The sequence below is a fragment of the Macrobrachium rosenbergii genome, chromosome 21 (assembly GCF_040412425.1).
Source record: "Macrobrachium rosenbergii isolate ZJJX-2024 chromosome 21, ASM4041242v1, whole genome shotgun sequence".
Lineage (NCBI taxonomy): Eukaryota > Metazoa > Arthropoda > Malacostraca > Decapoda > Palaemonidae > Macrobrachium > Macrobrachium rosenbergii.
In genome coordinates this window covers 35,319,273-35,334,272 of record NC_089761.1, presented here as the reverse complement: position 1 = coordinate 35,334,272, position 15,000 = coordinate 35,319,273, and the positions used below count along the sequence as shown (strand labels likewise).

The following is a 15,000-nucleotide window of genomic DNA, read 5'->3' as shown; positions in this document are numbered from 1 at the left end:
GCAGACTGTCTCTCTCACTCATTTACACACTCACACACACACACACACACGTATAAATATGGATAAATCCTATTACATATTCTTTCTTTTACAGACACAATCTTACAGAACCTATCTATCTATCTGTCTATCTACCAATCCGTCCATCTGTCTATCCATCTATCTATTTCTCAGTCTATCTATCTATTTCTCTTCCTGCACAGCTTCACGAATCATTCGACACAAGAGAAAAAGTTCAAATAAAAACATAGGAGAAAAAACAACCATTTTTTTTTCATCTCACGAACTTATCACTTTGAGTGATGAAGCCTCTATTTCTCAGAAAGAGATACAGATTTCATTTTGCTTTCTGGGAACTCTCTCTCTCTCTCTCTCTCTCTCTCTCTCTCTCTCTCTCTCTCTCTCTCTCTCTCTCTCTGTCCTTTTCCCAATAACGCTCGCAAAAAAGCAGGATGAAAAGCACTAACAATCTATTTTTTTTTTCTTTTTGTATTCGAATCATCATTATGATCGCCAATATTTTGTACCCTCGGAACCAAATGAGGAAGTAAGAAAAAAATAATAACTGAAAAACAAATAACAAACAAGGATTAAAAATAAAAAGCAAAGAAAATTAGGAAAAAATTTTTTGATTAAAAAACACAAAATAAAAAAAATAAAAAAAACAACAAAATTAAAAAAACAAAAAAGTAAAAACAAAACTAAAACAGGAAAATTTAAATACAAAAATTAAAAACAAAAAGATAAAAAAAAATTTAAATTATAATAAATAAAAAATTAAATATAAAACTAAAAATAACAAAATTAAAAACAAAAACTAAAACCAAAAAAAAAAAAAAATTTAAAAACAAAATAAAAAAATATAAATATAAAAAAAAATGGAAACAAAACGAGGAAAATTCCTCGTCCCAGAACCGGAACCGTCATTAGGTAGGTACAGCAGCTATAATGTAACTCGAACCTTCCGGGCTTTTTCCTGCTCATTATCGACGCTGTATCAGCTGAGGCCGTAGTCAGGGAGGAAAAAAAATTGTTTTGGAACAATCAAAACAAAAACAAATGAAGAACAATGAATACTTCGTTTAAACGTATTATTATTATTATTATTATTATTATTATTATTATTATTATTATTATTATTATTATTATTATTATTCAGATGATGAACCCACATATTCGAAATTCAGGCTTCCAAAGAATATGGCGTTTGTTTGAAAGAAGTAAGAGGAGGTAAGAGGAAATACAGAAATACTGATGATGATAGCCCATTTATTGTTCAAGCTCTCTCTCTCTCTCTCTCTCTCTCTCTCTCATATGATAGAGATTTAAAACAAATCACTGATTAAATGTTGTTACACAGAGAATTTGTGATCTAGATTGAACAGAGTGCCTCTCTTAGAGGGAATATACCTTATTTAATTGATTTTTCTTCACTAAGAAAAAAACTTCCTCACTATAAGGAAAAAACCCTCATCACAAATGGGAAGAATATTTATCATACATAAAAAGATCTTCCTCAGAGCTTGGAAAATTCTCCCTCAAAAGAGTATAAAAAAAATTCTTTCAAAATGGGAACACCTTCCTCACAAAAATGGGAACAATATTCCTCACAAATGGGAACAATCTTTCTCACAAAAATGGAAAAATATTCCTCATGAATGGGAAAATCTTTCATACAAAAATGGATAAAATATTCCTCACAAAAAGGAAAAATCTCCTTGTGAGGAATATTTTCTCCATTTTTGTGGGAAAGATTTTTTCCAATTTGTGAGGAATATTTTTTATTTTTGTGAGGAATATTTTTCCCAATTGTGTGAGGAAGATTTTCCAATTTGTGAGGAACATTTTTTCCATTATTGTGAGAAAGATTTTTCCATTTTGTGAGGCATATTTTTTGTATTTTTGCGAGAAAGATATTTCCCAATTGTGAGAAAAATTTTTCTCTTTATGAGAAAGATTCTTCCCATTTGTGAGGAATATTTTTTATTTTTGGGAGGAATATTTTCCATTTTTGTGAGAAAGATTTTTCCATGTGTGAGGAATATTTTTTGTATTTTTGTGAGGAATACTTTTCCAATTTGTGAGGAACTTTTTCCAGTTTTGTGAGAAAGATTTTTCCCATTTATGACGAATATTTAAATATTTATTCCATTTTTCTGAGAAAGTTTTCCAATTTATGGGGAATATTTTTTCCCCTTTTGTGAGAAATATTTTTCCCATTTGTGAAAAATATTTTTCCCATTTGCGAGGAATATTTTTCCTTTCATTTTCTATGACAACTTTCCCAGCATTTGCAAAAAGAAAGAGAGTCGTCTTCAATCAATATCCTAACGACTATAATTCTTCTCAGACCTTTCATTCATTATTTTTTTATTATACTTTCTTCTTTCACATATCCTTCTATTTCCCCCATTCCCTTTTAATCTCTTTCTTTCTCAGATATCAATTTTTCTGGGAGGAAATATCTTCTGAGAGATTCTTCAGCCGATTGGAAAGTTTTAACTCGTATTTTTATCTTCTTCATCCTCTATTTCCTTCTCCTCTTACCTCTTCCTCTCTCTCTCTCCCTCTCTTCCTCTTATTCTTCTCCTTCTTCTTCTTCTTCTTTATACCGAGTTATACTGGTTCATTAGTTGGGGAGACACTTTTGAAAACGGAATGAGTTCAGTTGGGAATGAAGGAATTTTATTAGACCTAACTTTGTGCCCCCATGAATGGCGGAAGTAGCTGGACATAAAACGAATTCCAAACTCTCTCTCTCTCTCTCTCTCTCTCTCTCTCTCTCTCTCTACATACACATAATATAATATATATATATATATATATATATATATATATATATATATATATATATATATATATATATATAGTTATATTCTCTACAGTACAATTGAGTGTGTTCTTGCCTATTATTTGTCGCTGTTGTTTCGTTTTTTTTGTTGTTGTTGTTGTTGTTGACGGTTCTGACCCACCGCTGGAAAATTGTCGAACTGTCATTTGGCTGTTGTTGTACCTATTGTTGCTTTGATTGTTTTTTTTTTGTAGCTGTACTGTTGTATTTTTACCTGTTGTTGTTCTCTCTGTTTATTTAGTTGATTGATTTTTATCAGAACACTTGAAATTTTACTTCTGTTTCTCTTAGGTTCTTAATTTATCTATATATATATATATATATATATATATATATATATATATATATATATATATATATATATATATATATATATATATATATATATATATATATATATATATATATATATATATATATATATATATATATAAGTATATGTATATATGTATATATATATATATATATATATATATATATATATATATATATATATATATATATATATATATATATATATATATATATATATATATATATATATATACATAAATTTAAAAACCTAAGAGAAATCGACGTAACCAATCAAGTGTTTTGATAAACATCAATCAGCTAAATAAACAGAAAGAACAACAACAGGAACAACAAAAGGAAAAGCAACAGAACAGCTACAAAAAAACAGCTAAATCAACAATAGGTACAACAACAGCTCAATGACAGTTCAACAGCTTTCCAGCAGTGGGTCAGAACCGGTCAACAACAGAAACAACGAAACAACAGCAACAAAAACAACAAAACAACAACAACAACAATCAGAAGGCCAGAACACACTCATCTGTAGATACAGATAACTAAATAAATGCAATAAGACGAAAACAAAGGCTGTGCTTGAACCTCTCCTCCAAAACAACAAAGGCAAAAACAACAACAAAGCGAAACAACGAGGACAACAACCACAAACTAAAAAAAGAGCAATTAACACAGCTAAAAACAACTGTAGCCGTGAAGTTCTCAGCAGCCAAAGATTCAACAACTCTTTAAAATTTCCCCAGGCAAAACAACAACCAAAAAACAACAACAGAAGGTTAAGAATAAGGAAGGGGAAGGGGGGAAGGATCTGCAACAAGGCGGAAATAACGAGAGCAACAACTGCAAACTAAAAAAAGAACAATTAACAAAACTAAAAACAACTGTGGCCGTGAAGTTCTCGGCAGGTAAAGATTCAACGACAACTCCTTAACATTTCCCAGGCAAAACAACCAAAAACAACAACAACAGCAGACTAACAAAAAAAGGAAGGGCACGGGGTGGGGCGGGGAGGGTTGCGTATCTTAAAGACCAACAACATTTTCGGGGCTTCCTCGGCCCCCCCCTGGGGGACTCCGCAGGAAAGGACTTCGCCGGAAACGGAGTCTTCCTTGGCCCGGCATTACCCAATTAGGTTTTCTCCGTGCGAATTCCCCCAGGGGTTGGGAATCCGAAGAAGAAGGCGGGGGGGGGGGAGGAGGAGGAAGGATCCCTGCGATAGGATTGCATATGCGTGCTGGGTTCTGTCTGTCTGTCTGTTTGTCTGTCTCTACGTCTGTCTTTCTATATGTCTGTCTTTCTGTCTGTTTCTATGTCTGTCTGTCTCTATGTCTGTCTTTCTGTCTGTCTGTCTGTCTATCCGTCTTGTCTGGCTATTTGTTTCGCACCCTGTCTGTCTGTCTCTCTGTCTGTCTGTCTGTCTGTCTCCCCAGCTGCACTCGTATGTGTCCACCACCAGCGTTTCAATTCGTTCCTACCCCCTTTCTCGCAGGAAGGACTCTTGCACCGCCAAGATTGCATATGCACGCTGGGCCCTGTCTCTCTGTCTGTTTCTCTGTCTCTCTGTCTGTCTCTGTCTGTCTGTCTGTCTCCCCAGCTGCATTCGTACGTGCACGCCAGCAGCGTTTCAATTCTTTCCTCCTCCTATTCTCCGAGGGGTGCATTTGTATGCACATTTTCCAGCTTCCCTTTTCTTTCGAGAGCTCACTCGTATGCATGATGCTTGGTTATGAAGCCATTCTCTCTCTCTCTCTCTCTCTCTCTCTCTCTCTCTCTCTCTCTCTCTCTCTCTTATCAGCCACGGCACGTGGACTCGATGCCGCTGTAAACTTTGATCGGAATGGCTCAGAATGATAAGAAATGCTTTGTTTAGAAGAAACTAGGAGAGATATTTTCAGTCTTTTTTTTTACCTTTCCAGTAACTAAACCCTTATTTAAACCATCTCCATCCTCTTCTTTATATTGTACATACATATAACAATGCTTCTAGAATCATTCATGGATATAGAAGACTCATTTCACTTCGCATTCGCTCGGAATGAAAACCACTACAGAAAACAAATAAGTAAATAATGCGCCGAAGTTCCTTCGGCGCAATCGAGTTTTCTGTACAGGGTATAATCAAGGCCACCGAAAATAGATCTATCTTTCGGTGGTCTCAGCATAATGCTGTATGAGCCGCTGTCCATGAAACTTTAACCATGGCCCGATGATTGCCTATCCTATATCGTTGCCAGAAGCACGATTATGGCTAACTTTAACTTTAAATAAAATAAAAACTACTAAGGCTAGAGGGCTGCAATTTGGTATGTTTGAGGATTGGAGGGTGGATGATCAACATACCCATTTGCAGCCCTCTAGCCTCGGTAGTTTTTAAGATCTGAGGGCTGACAGAAAAAAGTGCGGACGGACAGACAAAGCCGGCACAACTGTTCTCTTTTCCAGAAAACTAAAATCGAATTTTTCTCGACTCTGAAACACTGGATGTTCCCAGAAATATTCCGCGAGGGAATAAAACTTATCCGCAATATTTTCCGACCTTTCCGCATAAATTGACGATTCTGGAACCGCGGTGAAATTAACATACTTAATGAATGTTATTAAAGGTGATAACAAAAAATGTTGAGGCCACTGAACTCCAAATTTTATTTCCTCGATCAGGCCCCAAATGAATTTCGGCGTAGGATGGAAATAATTTCTGTTTGTGTTTCCACAAACGTATTTCTCTTGTATTTTGCAAGGCTACATATATTCAGAACCTCCTGTAACTGATGAATATTACAGTAGCATTTGTTCAGTATCTCTGGAAAACCACTCTCTATAAAAAGAATTTTTTTTTATTTGGTAAACATAGAGTCATTCTAACCTAAGTTTTTACTTAAATCATTTCTACATGTGTTTCCACAAATGTATTTCTCTTGTATTTTGCAAGGTTACATACATTCAGAACCTCCTGTAACCGATGAATATTACAGTAACCATCTGTTTGGCACTTCTGTAAAGCCACTCTCTATAAGAGAAATTTTTTTTACTTCCTAAGCCCAAAGCCATTTTAACGTATATAAGTTTTTACTTAAATAATTTCAACTTGTGTTCCCAGAAATATGTTTCTCTTGTACTTTGCAAAGTTACACGTATTCAGAATCTCCTGTAAGGGATGAATATTACAGTAACACTCGTTCAGTATCTCTGGAAAGCCATTCTCTGTACAAGAAAAATTTTTTTTTTACTTCCTAAGCTCAGAGTCATTCTAGCATAAGTTTTAACACATACTTTCACTCATATTTTTCACAAATTTATATCTAAATATATTCAATAAACATATTTACACTGGTATAAATTTAAAGGTAGTTTATGCTCAACGAAGAGGCGAGCAAATATTACCTGATATATTTTATAAAAAAAAATCTCTGTTTTCAAAAAAAATTCACCGCTTTTTAGAACTTAGTTTTAGTTTTCTTTAAAAGAAAACTATTGTGCCGGCTTGCTATGTCTGTACGCACTGTTTCTGTCCGCATTTTTCTGTCCGAACTTTTTCTGTTCGCACTTTTTTCTGTCCGAACTTTTTCTGTCCTCCCTCAGATCTCAAAAGATACTGAGGCCAGAGGGCTGCAAATTGGTATGGTGATCATCCACCTTCCAATTATCAAACATACCTAATTGCAGCCCTCTAGCCTCTGTAGTTTTCATTTTATTTAAGGTTAAAGTTAGCCATAATTGTGCTTCTGGCAACGGTACGGGACAGGCCCCCACCGAGCAGTGGTTAAAGTTTCATGGGCCGCGGCTCATACAACATTATACCGAGACCACCAAAAGACAGATCTATTTTCGGTAGACTTGATTACACGCTGTACAGAAAACTCGACTGAGTCGGAGAAACTTCGGCGCATTTTTACTTGTGACTAATATATCTTGCACTATTTTATACGTTTCTGTAAAACACTCTCTGTAAAGAGAGTCGCCTATTTGGTAAAAATAATAAACTATAATTAACATCTAGAACAAATAGATATTTTCTATTCATCGTTCACGTCTGTTTATCGTTTATTCATTCCATAATCTGTTTACGTCACTGATGGAAAATATAAATCATATAGCAAAAGAATTTACTTACATTTTTCTCTATATATTTATCAATTTGTTAATTTATTTTTTTTTCTTTTTAATAAATGACCTCTTCTTGATGGGTCTGTTCCATATAAACAGGGTTCGTCTTCTGAATAATAATAATAATAATAATAATAATAATAATAATAATAATAATAATAATAATAATAATAATAATAATAATAGCATTAAAAAGTTAGAAATGTCCTTATTACACACATACAATTTCCCCCCCAAAAAAAGAAATAACTCCAAATATGAAAAAAATTCTAAAAAAAAAAAGCATGAAACGATAAGTCTGTAAGACATGAAATTCACTGAAAGGTAATAATGAAATATTCCCGGTATATATATTTTAATTTTAAATATTTATGAAATTCGTTGTTTTACTTTGAAATTTGTCTGCTATTCTGGCATTTAAAGAAATACAGAATGGTTCTGTATTTAAGCAGATTAACTACAGTCGGGTATCACACAGATCCAGCGATAGTTGGTGATACTGCAAATATCACCACATTTATGTATTATTATTATTATTATTAAAAATACTCAGAGTAGCATGAGTCTTAAAATGGAGAAACAAATCCACAGTTATGTACATGTATGTACATATATTTAAAGATAAGTCAGTACAGATTCCCGAAAGCTATCTGTACTTATTTATCTTTAAATATATGTACATACATGTACATAACTGTGATTTGTTTCTCTTATTATTATTATTATTATTATTATTATTATTATTATTATTATTATTATTATTATTATTATTATTATTATTATTATTATTATTATTATTCAGAAGATGAACCAAATTCATATGGAACAAGCCCACCACAGGGGCCACTGACTTGCAATTCAAGCTTCCAAAGAATATTATGGTGTTCATTCGAAAGAAGTAACAGAAGGTAAAGGGAAATGCAGAAAGAAGAGATCACTCATTAAAAAGGGAAACATAAATTAACAAACTGATAAATAAATAGATAAAAATGTAAGTTAATTCGTTTGCTATTTGATTCTTATCTTCCGTCAGTAACGTAAACAGATTATGGAATGAAAAATGATAAACAGAAGTAAGCAGTGAATAGAGAATGTCAACAGAACTAAGTATAGAATATAATAATAATAATAATAATAATAATAATAATAATAATAATAATAATAATAATAATAATAACAACTATGAATGTTCTCTGCCTAGTCATCCATTACCATAACTATCATCATTATCCCATTTACCACCATGGCTTCCACTATCACTATCCTCAGTAATAGCATCAGTATAAGGAATGCTAGGTACTATTATTCATTATGAACAGAAAATAGAAGAAACTGCAAAATACAGAAACAGAACCCATAAGCAGCGAAATTCAGCTATCAACAGTTTCCTGTCAACAGCAAACAGTAACAGTATTCTCAAAGCATTCCAATAAGAGAATACACCTGTAAAAAAAAAGAAGAAGAAAAAAAAAAGCGCCACCTCCCCTGGCTGCTGCAAGATTTCAGGAAAAAACATTCCAGTTTAAATCCGCCGGTTGTTTTTAGCATTCGCAGGGAACCCTTTGAACGAGGCTGTTGCCTCCCAGTGAGCTGATATCCATCTCAGGGTCTCAGGGTCCAGCCAGGGGGAGAGGGAGGGGCCGGGGTGGGGAGGGGTTTAAGAGGGGTGGCTGGAAAAGTAGAGCTTTAGATGGAGAGAGAGAGAGAGAGAGAGAGAGAGAGAGAGAGAGAGAGAGAGAGAGAGAAGGAGGGGGCTGTAGGACATTTGCTGGAATGCGACCTGAGTAAGGAAGCAAAAGTGTTTTCCAGTATTGGGGAGCTTGCAGTTTCCAGGTAGGGAAAGAGAGAGAGAGAGAGAGAGAGAGAGAGAGAGAGAGAGAGAGAGAGACTTGTCCCAATACGGCCTGGCTAAGGACCCAAAGGCGTTTCCTGTTATGGGGAGATTGCAGGGAGGAAAAGAGAGAGCTACTGAACTGTGAACTGTTAACTGTCTGAGAACATGAATCCTTTGCCGAATCCAGTTTTGTACAGCTTCCAGGAGAACTCATGCACTGTGGACCTTGGAAGACAGAGAAAGCTTTGTCTGGAAGCACATGAGCTTCCAGAAAGAAAAACAGTGAAAACTGCTGGATCTCAACCGATCCGAGGACACGGATCCATCTTGCAATCCAAGAGCTGCGACAAGCGCCCAGGAGAGCTTCCGGCAAGCAGGTCTGGAAAGGCAAAAGCTTCCAGGAGAGCTTCTGCAAAGCAGGTCTGGAAAGTCAAAATCCCAGAAGAGCTTCTGGCAACCAAGTCTGGAAAGGCAAAAGCTTCCAGCAGAGCTTCTGACAAGCAGGTATAGAAAGGCAAAAGCTTCCAGGAGAGCTTCTGGTGAGCAGGTCTGGAAAGGCAAAACCTTCCAAGAGAGCTTCTGCAAAGCAAGTCTGGAAAGGCAAAATCCAAGAAGAGCTTCTGTCAAGCAGATCCAGACAGGCAAAAGCTCCCAAGAGAGCTTCTGGCGAGCAGGTATGGAAAGGCAAAAGCTTCCAGGAGAGCTTCTGGCAAGAAGGTCTGGAAAGGCAGCGAAGACGAGCCGGTTAGCGTCCCTGGAAATCCAATTAGCCGGTGTAATAAACTAAGGCCATTACTTCCACCACCTCCAAAAGCAAGGAGGGGGAAAGCATTATCATCTTCCATTACGGAACAGAAAGAGAGTTTTATCATCGAAAAGATATATATAATATGTTGAGGCCGGCATGAGGCATTCACTCTCTCCCAAAAAATTCCTGGCTTTACGTTTACGCTTTCCGAGTTGCTGTCGCGTTTTAACAAAGGCAAAACAGTGGGTTTAATTAAAAGCTAAAAATGTATTTGGAAAATATATAAAAAAATATAAAAAAAACCTTCTGGTCCCTTGGAACGCTTTCGCAACTGACTGGATATCTGGTGGCTTTCCGGTCGTTGAATTCTACAGGGAAATGATATTCAGGAGAATTAGAATTAGATTCGGAATTAGTTAAGAATTCATTGCCTTGCTGTTTTGAGGCCTCGGCATTTCACGGTATTTCTCAGTTTCCGATGAAAATTCCAGAATTAACTTATTATTTTTCTTGACGTTAAAATACCGGTATTTATGCTTACTTTTAAATTTCAAATTGCATATTCTGCAGGAATTTGTAAAGTTAACTATTGACTATCACAACTATCATTTAAAATCACAATTTATGTTATTTAAGTATAAAAGTTATGTTTGAATATATCCCATAGCAATCAAACTACTAGTTTAAGTAAGAATCATAACCTCAATGAAATTGGAGTAAACTTATTTAATGATTGTAAAACATTTATGGAACCTGGAACTAAATTAAATGCCCTAAATTTCATCTCAATATTTCTTTCATATCATAATATATTTTCTTGCAGGAACCAATAATACTTTGATTGCCGCAACCTTTCTTTCAACATCAAACTTTAAATTAAAGAGATCTTAAGCTTTGAAGAAAACATGATAAAATGACATGTTAACTATATTTATAAACAAAGACCTGAAAACTCATTTAGAAATACTGACTGAGTTTTTAAGGGCAAGCAACCATCTTCCAACTATCCTTCTATCAAGTTATACAATTAAAAAGGCAAATTGTAATCGCAATGATGAATATAAATGCGTCAATTCCTACGACGAAAACAAAATACATTTGGATAATACTACAATTTCTGCACAGGCTGAATGGATTCATGCAATCGCTCCCCCAAGAGAGAGAGAGAGAGAGAGAGAGAGAGAGAGAGAGAGAAAGGAGAGCGTGATGAAACAACAAAGCCACAAAACAACACGATGAATCCTAAGCGAATTCCGAATCTATTCCTAATTCGCATGAATTTCATCTCCCAGCAGAATTCGGACGACCGGAAGACCAACTCTGGACTTCCAGCCCGCTGGATTTCCAGCCGGTTGCGAAAACGCCGAAAAGGGCCTGGAAAGTCCTTTTTACTCAATATGTTTTAAGCTTTTAATTAAACCTTCTGTTTTGCCTTCGTTAAAACGCACAACGCCAGAGCTGCTGTGATGCTTCAATCACTACCACCAGCGAGGGACGACACGGCATCACATAAACTCACCCAGTTTCCAGGCGTGAATGAAAGCCTCCCCACAGCTTCGGTATACAATAATAATCTTCTCGATGACGGAATTCCTACACACACACACGCAAATTCCGATTCGCAATTGAATATGATAACGCTTTAGCTCTCGTCGCTGGTATAGCAGCAGCAGAAGCGGCGGCGGCGGCGGTGGTGGTGGTGGAGGTGGTTTGGCGACCTTAGTTTATTACATAAGCTAATTGGATTTTCGGGTTCGGTTAGTTATATATACTCGCTTTGGCCGCTCGGCTTTCCAGACCTGCGTGCCACAAGCGCTCCTGGAGGGGCCTGTCCGTTCATGAGCTCTGAGGTGGGTACGTTTTCTGAGGTCTGAATGCTCTCTCTCTCTCTCTCTCTCTCTCTCTCTCTCTCTCTCTCTCTCTCTCTCTCTCTCTCTCTGTCTTCTCTAATCCTGGAACATCTCCCTTCTTCCAGAGGTCCTGGAAGAGCCCGTCCGTTCCTGAGCTCTGAGGTGGGTACGTATACGCAGATAATCTGATCTCTCTCTCTCTCTCTCTCTCTCTCTCTCTCTCTCTCTCTCTCTCTCTCTCTCTCTCTCTCTCTTCTGTAATCCTGGAACATCTCCCTTCTGCTAGAGGTCCTGGAGGAGCCTGTCCGTTCCTGAGCTCTAAGGTGGGTACGTGTACTCGGATAATCTGAGGGCTCTCTCTCTCTCTCTCTCTCTCTCTCTCTCTCTCTCTCTCTCTCTCTCTCTCTCTCTCTTATCCTGGAACTTCGCCTTTCTTGAAACTTTCTCCAGCTTCAACCCAGCACCTTTCCCAGAAGCTCTACCTGCAGACGGCTCTTATTTTGAGAGGCGATACATAAATAGGTCCCCAAACCTGCCGTTTCTAAGACACAGGGACGGCTAGGTACTGTGCTAGTAGAAATCTAGCATCTCTAAGCAAGCCTTGAACTCAGAACCCATGCAGTGGGCAGCCAATAAAGACTTCACTTAGCTAACTTAACTATATGACATTATTTGCAATTCAAACAGCTGAGACAACTTTCCACTGTTTTGGTCAAAAGACAAATGAACGTTGCAGATTGTAAAGGCTATTGATTATTATTATTATTATTATTATTATTATTATTATTATTATTATTATTATTATTATTATTATTATTATTATTACTGCCTTCGCTTATTCGCGTGGGACGGGACCCGAGACTTCTCAAGATCCTGCATCGGATTTCGGCAAACACTCCTTCAGGCTTCCGGGCTTTCTGGAAAGCATTTGGTAGTCTTTTGTTTGCCAGCCTTTGTTCCATGACAGCTTCCCTCCCTCCCCGTCTCCCCGCCCCTAATCTCTCTCTCTCTCTCTCTCTCTCTCTCTCTCTCTCTCTCTCTCTCTCTCTCTCTCTCTCTCTCAACTATTGTCTTCTCTTTATTGGTGTTTCTAGTGTCATCTTCTCAATATATTTTTCACCCTTTGAGTACGGTACGGTTCTCGCGCTCTCTCTCTCTCTCTCTCTCTCTCTCTCTCTCTCTCTCTCTCTCTCTCTCTCTCTCTCTCTCTCTCCACTATTGTCTTGTCTTGACTGGTGTTTCCAGTGTCGTCTCATATGTTTTTCATTCTTTGAGTATGACTTTTTTCCTCTCTCTCTCTCTCTCTCTCTCTCTCTCTCTCTCTCTCTCTCTCTCTCTCTCTCTTCAAACAACTGTCTCTCTCTGTCGTTTCATCAAACTATTGCATTTCCCCTCCTCTCTCTCTCTCTCTCTCTCTCTCTCTCTCTCTCTCTCTCTCTCTCTCTCCAAGCATCTGTCTCTCTGTCGTTTCATGTTCCGATAGCATTTCCCCTCTCTCTCTCTCTCTCTCTCTCTCTCTCTCTCTCTCTCTCTCTCTCTCTCTCTCTCTCTCTCTCAGGCCATACGTAAGAGACTGCAGGAGGTCAATATTGCATTTCTATCAATTTCTTCCAGAAGCGCTGGAAAGGATTTGGGGAAATTCCCCATAGACGTCGGGACAGAGCACCGGAAAATTGGACGTATTTCGGATTTAGCGTCGATGGAGCCGTGTGTGTGTACTGTCGTCGTTCCTGGTGTGATTCTTAGTGGATCTGTTGTGGCTGTTGTTTTTGTTAGGAAATTTGAGAAGCTTTACAGAATATACCATTTAGGCCGAATGCCAAGCGCTGGGGCCTGTGAGGTTATTCAGCGCTGAAAGGGAATTTGAGAGTAATAGGTTTCAAAGGTGTAACAGGAGAGGGTTGATAGCAAGGTGGAAGAAAGATCATATGAACAGAGGTACAGTAAAAGGAATGAAAGGGGTTGCAGCTAGGGGCCGAAGGGACGCTGCAAAGACCCTTAAGCAATGCCTACAGTGCACCACATAAAGGAGCTTCGGATGAGCGCGGTAAGTTGTAATTAACTTCAAGTTTCAAGTTGTTGTTATTTGTTTCATAATTATTTTTATACTATTAATAAGTGTCTCTTTAGCTGCCTGTAAAAGAAAACTATTGTGCCGGCTTTGTCTGTCCGTCCGCAGCTTTATTCTGTCCGCCCTTAGATCTTAAAAACTACTGAGGGGCTAGAGGGCTGTAAATAAGTATGTTGATCATCCACCCTCCGATCATCAAGCATACCAAATTGCAGCCCTCTAGCCTCAGTAGTTTTAATTTTATTTAAGGTTAAAGTTAGCCACAATCGTGCGTCTGGCAACGATATAGGACAGACCACCACCAGGCCGTAGTTAAAGTTTCATGGGCCACGGTTCATACAGTATTAAACCGAGACCACCGAAAGATAGATGTATTTTCGGAGGCCTTGATTATACGCTGTACAGAAAACTCGATTGTGCCGTAGAAACTGCGGGGCATTTTTTACTTGTTTTAAGAGAGTTAAAGCCACCTGGAAATGCAACCGTATGTCCTATTCTAGCCCAGGTTTGATGGAAACGAGTAAAATTGAAAGGGGAGTGAAGGAAGGGGGAATTCAATTAAGGATACTGAACATTTTAGCCTTTTAAAATAAGGAAGTTTAACCGAATCAGGAACAAAGAAGCAAAGGGAGTAGGCCAAAGCCTTGAAGTATGGGGGAACAAACTCCAGTTTGTAAGGAATAAGGTTTAGGAGCAAAAAAAAAAATTTACATGATGACTAAACAAACTAAGCAATGGACTGGGAATTAACAAAAACACTAAACACAAGTATCATTGGGAACAAGCTGGTTAATCATACAAAAGTATATGCTAGTAAATCTAATATCATATTTAGTATATAAAACTAATATCACTGATTAAATAATAATTTTCTTATCTTTAATTAAGTAGGCCTTATGCCATTTAAGCAGTTCTCAAGGCATAAAACTAATTAAAGATATGAAATTCATTAATTTAATCTAGGATATTAGATTTATATACTAAATATGACATTAGATTTACTAACATATGCATTTAGGAAAAATGTGTTGATCATGAATGGGAAATTTAATCAGTGATATTAGATTTATATGCTAAAAATGATATTATTTTCAGTAACATCTGCACTTGGGAAAAATGAGTTTATCATAATAGGAAGAATAAGATTTATACTTTCCTACCTTCGTGTCTGCCTTGTTTTCGGGAGCTCAGTGCTTGCAAAAGGCAGGTTGCTCAAGCATCGAGGAATTCTGA

General features: G+C 37.0%; 1 protein-coding gene across 2 annotated transcripts in view; it reads right to left on the bottom strand.

Annotated features, from left to right (window-relative positions):
- The window catches only part of LOC136849927 (ketohexokinase-like), a 324,411-nt gene that overhangs the window by 261,935 nt on the left and 47,476 nt on the right, over nucleotides 1-15,000 (bottom strand). For both annotated transcript variants that reach the window (XM_067123445.1, XM_067123448.1), the window contains exon 2: nucleotides 14,928-15,000. This exon is cut by the window's right edge and continues 1 nt beyond it. The gene's annotated coding sequence lies outside the window, so the exon portion shown is untranslated. The remainder of the gene's footprint in view (nucleotides 1-14,927) is intronic.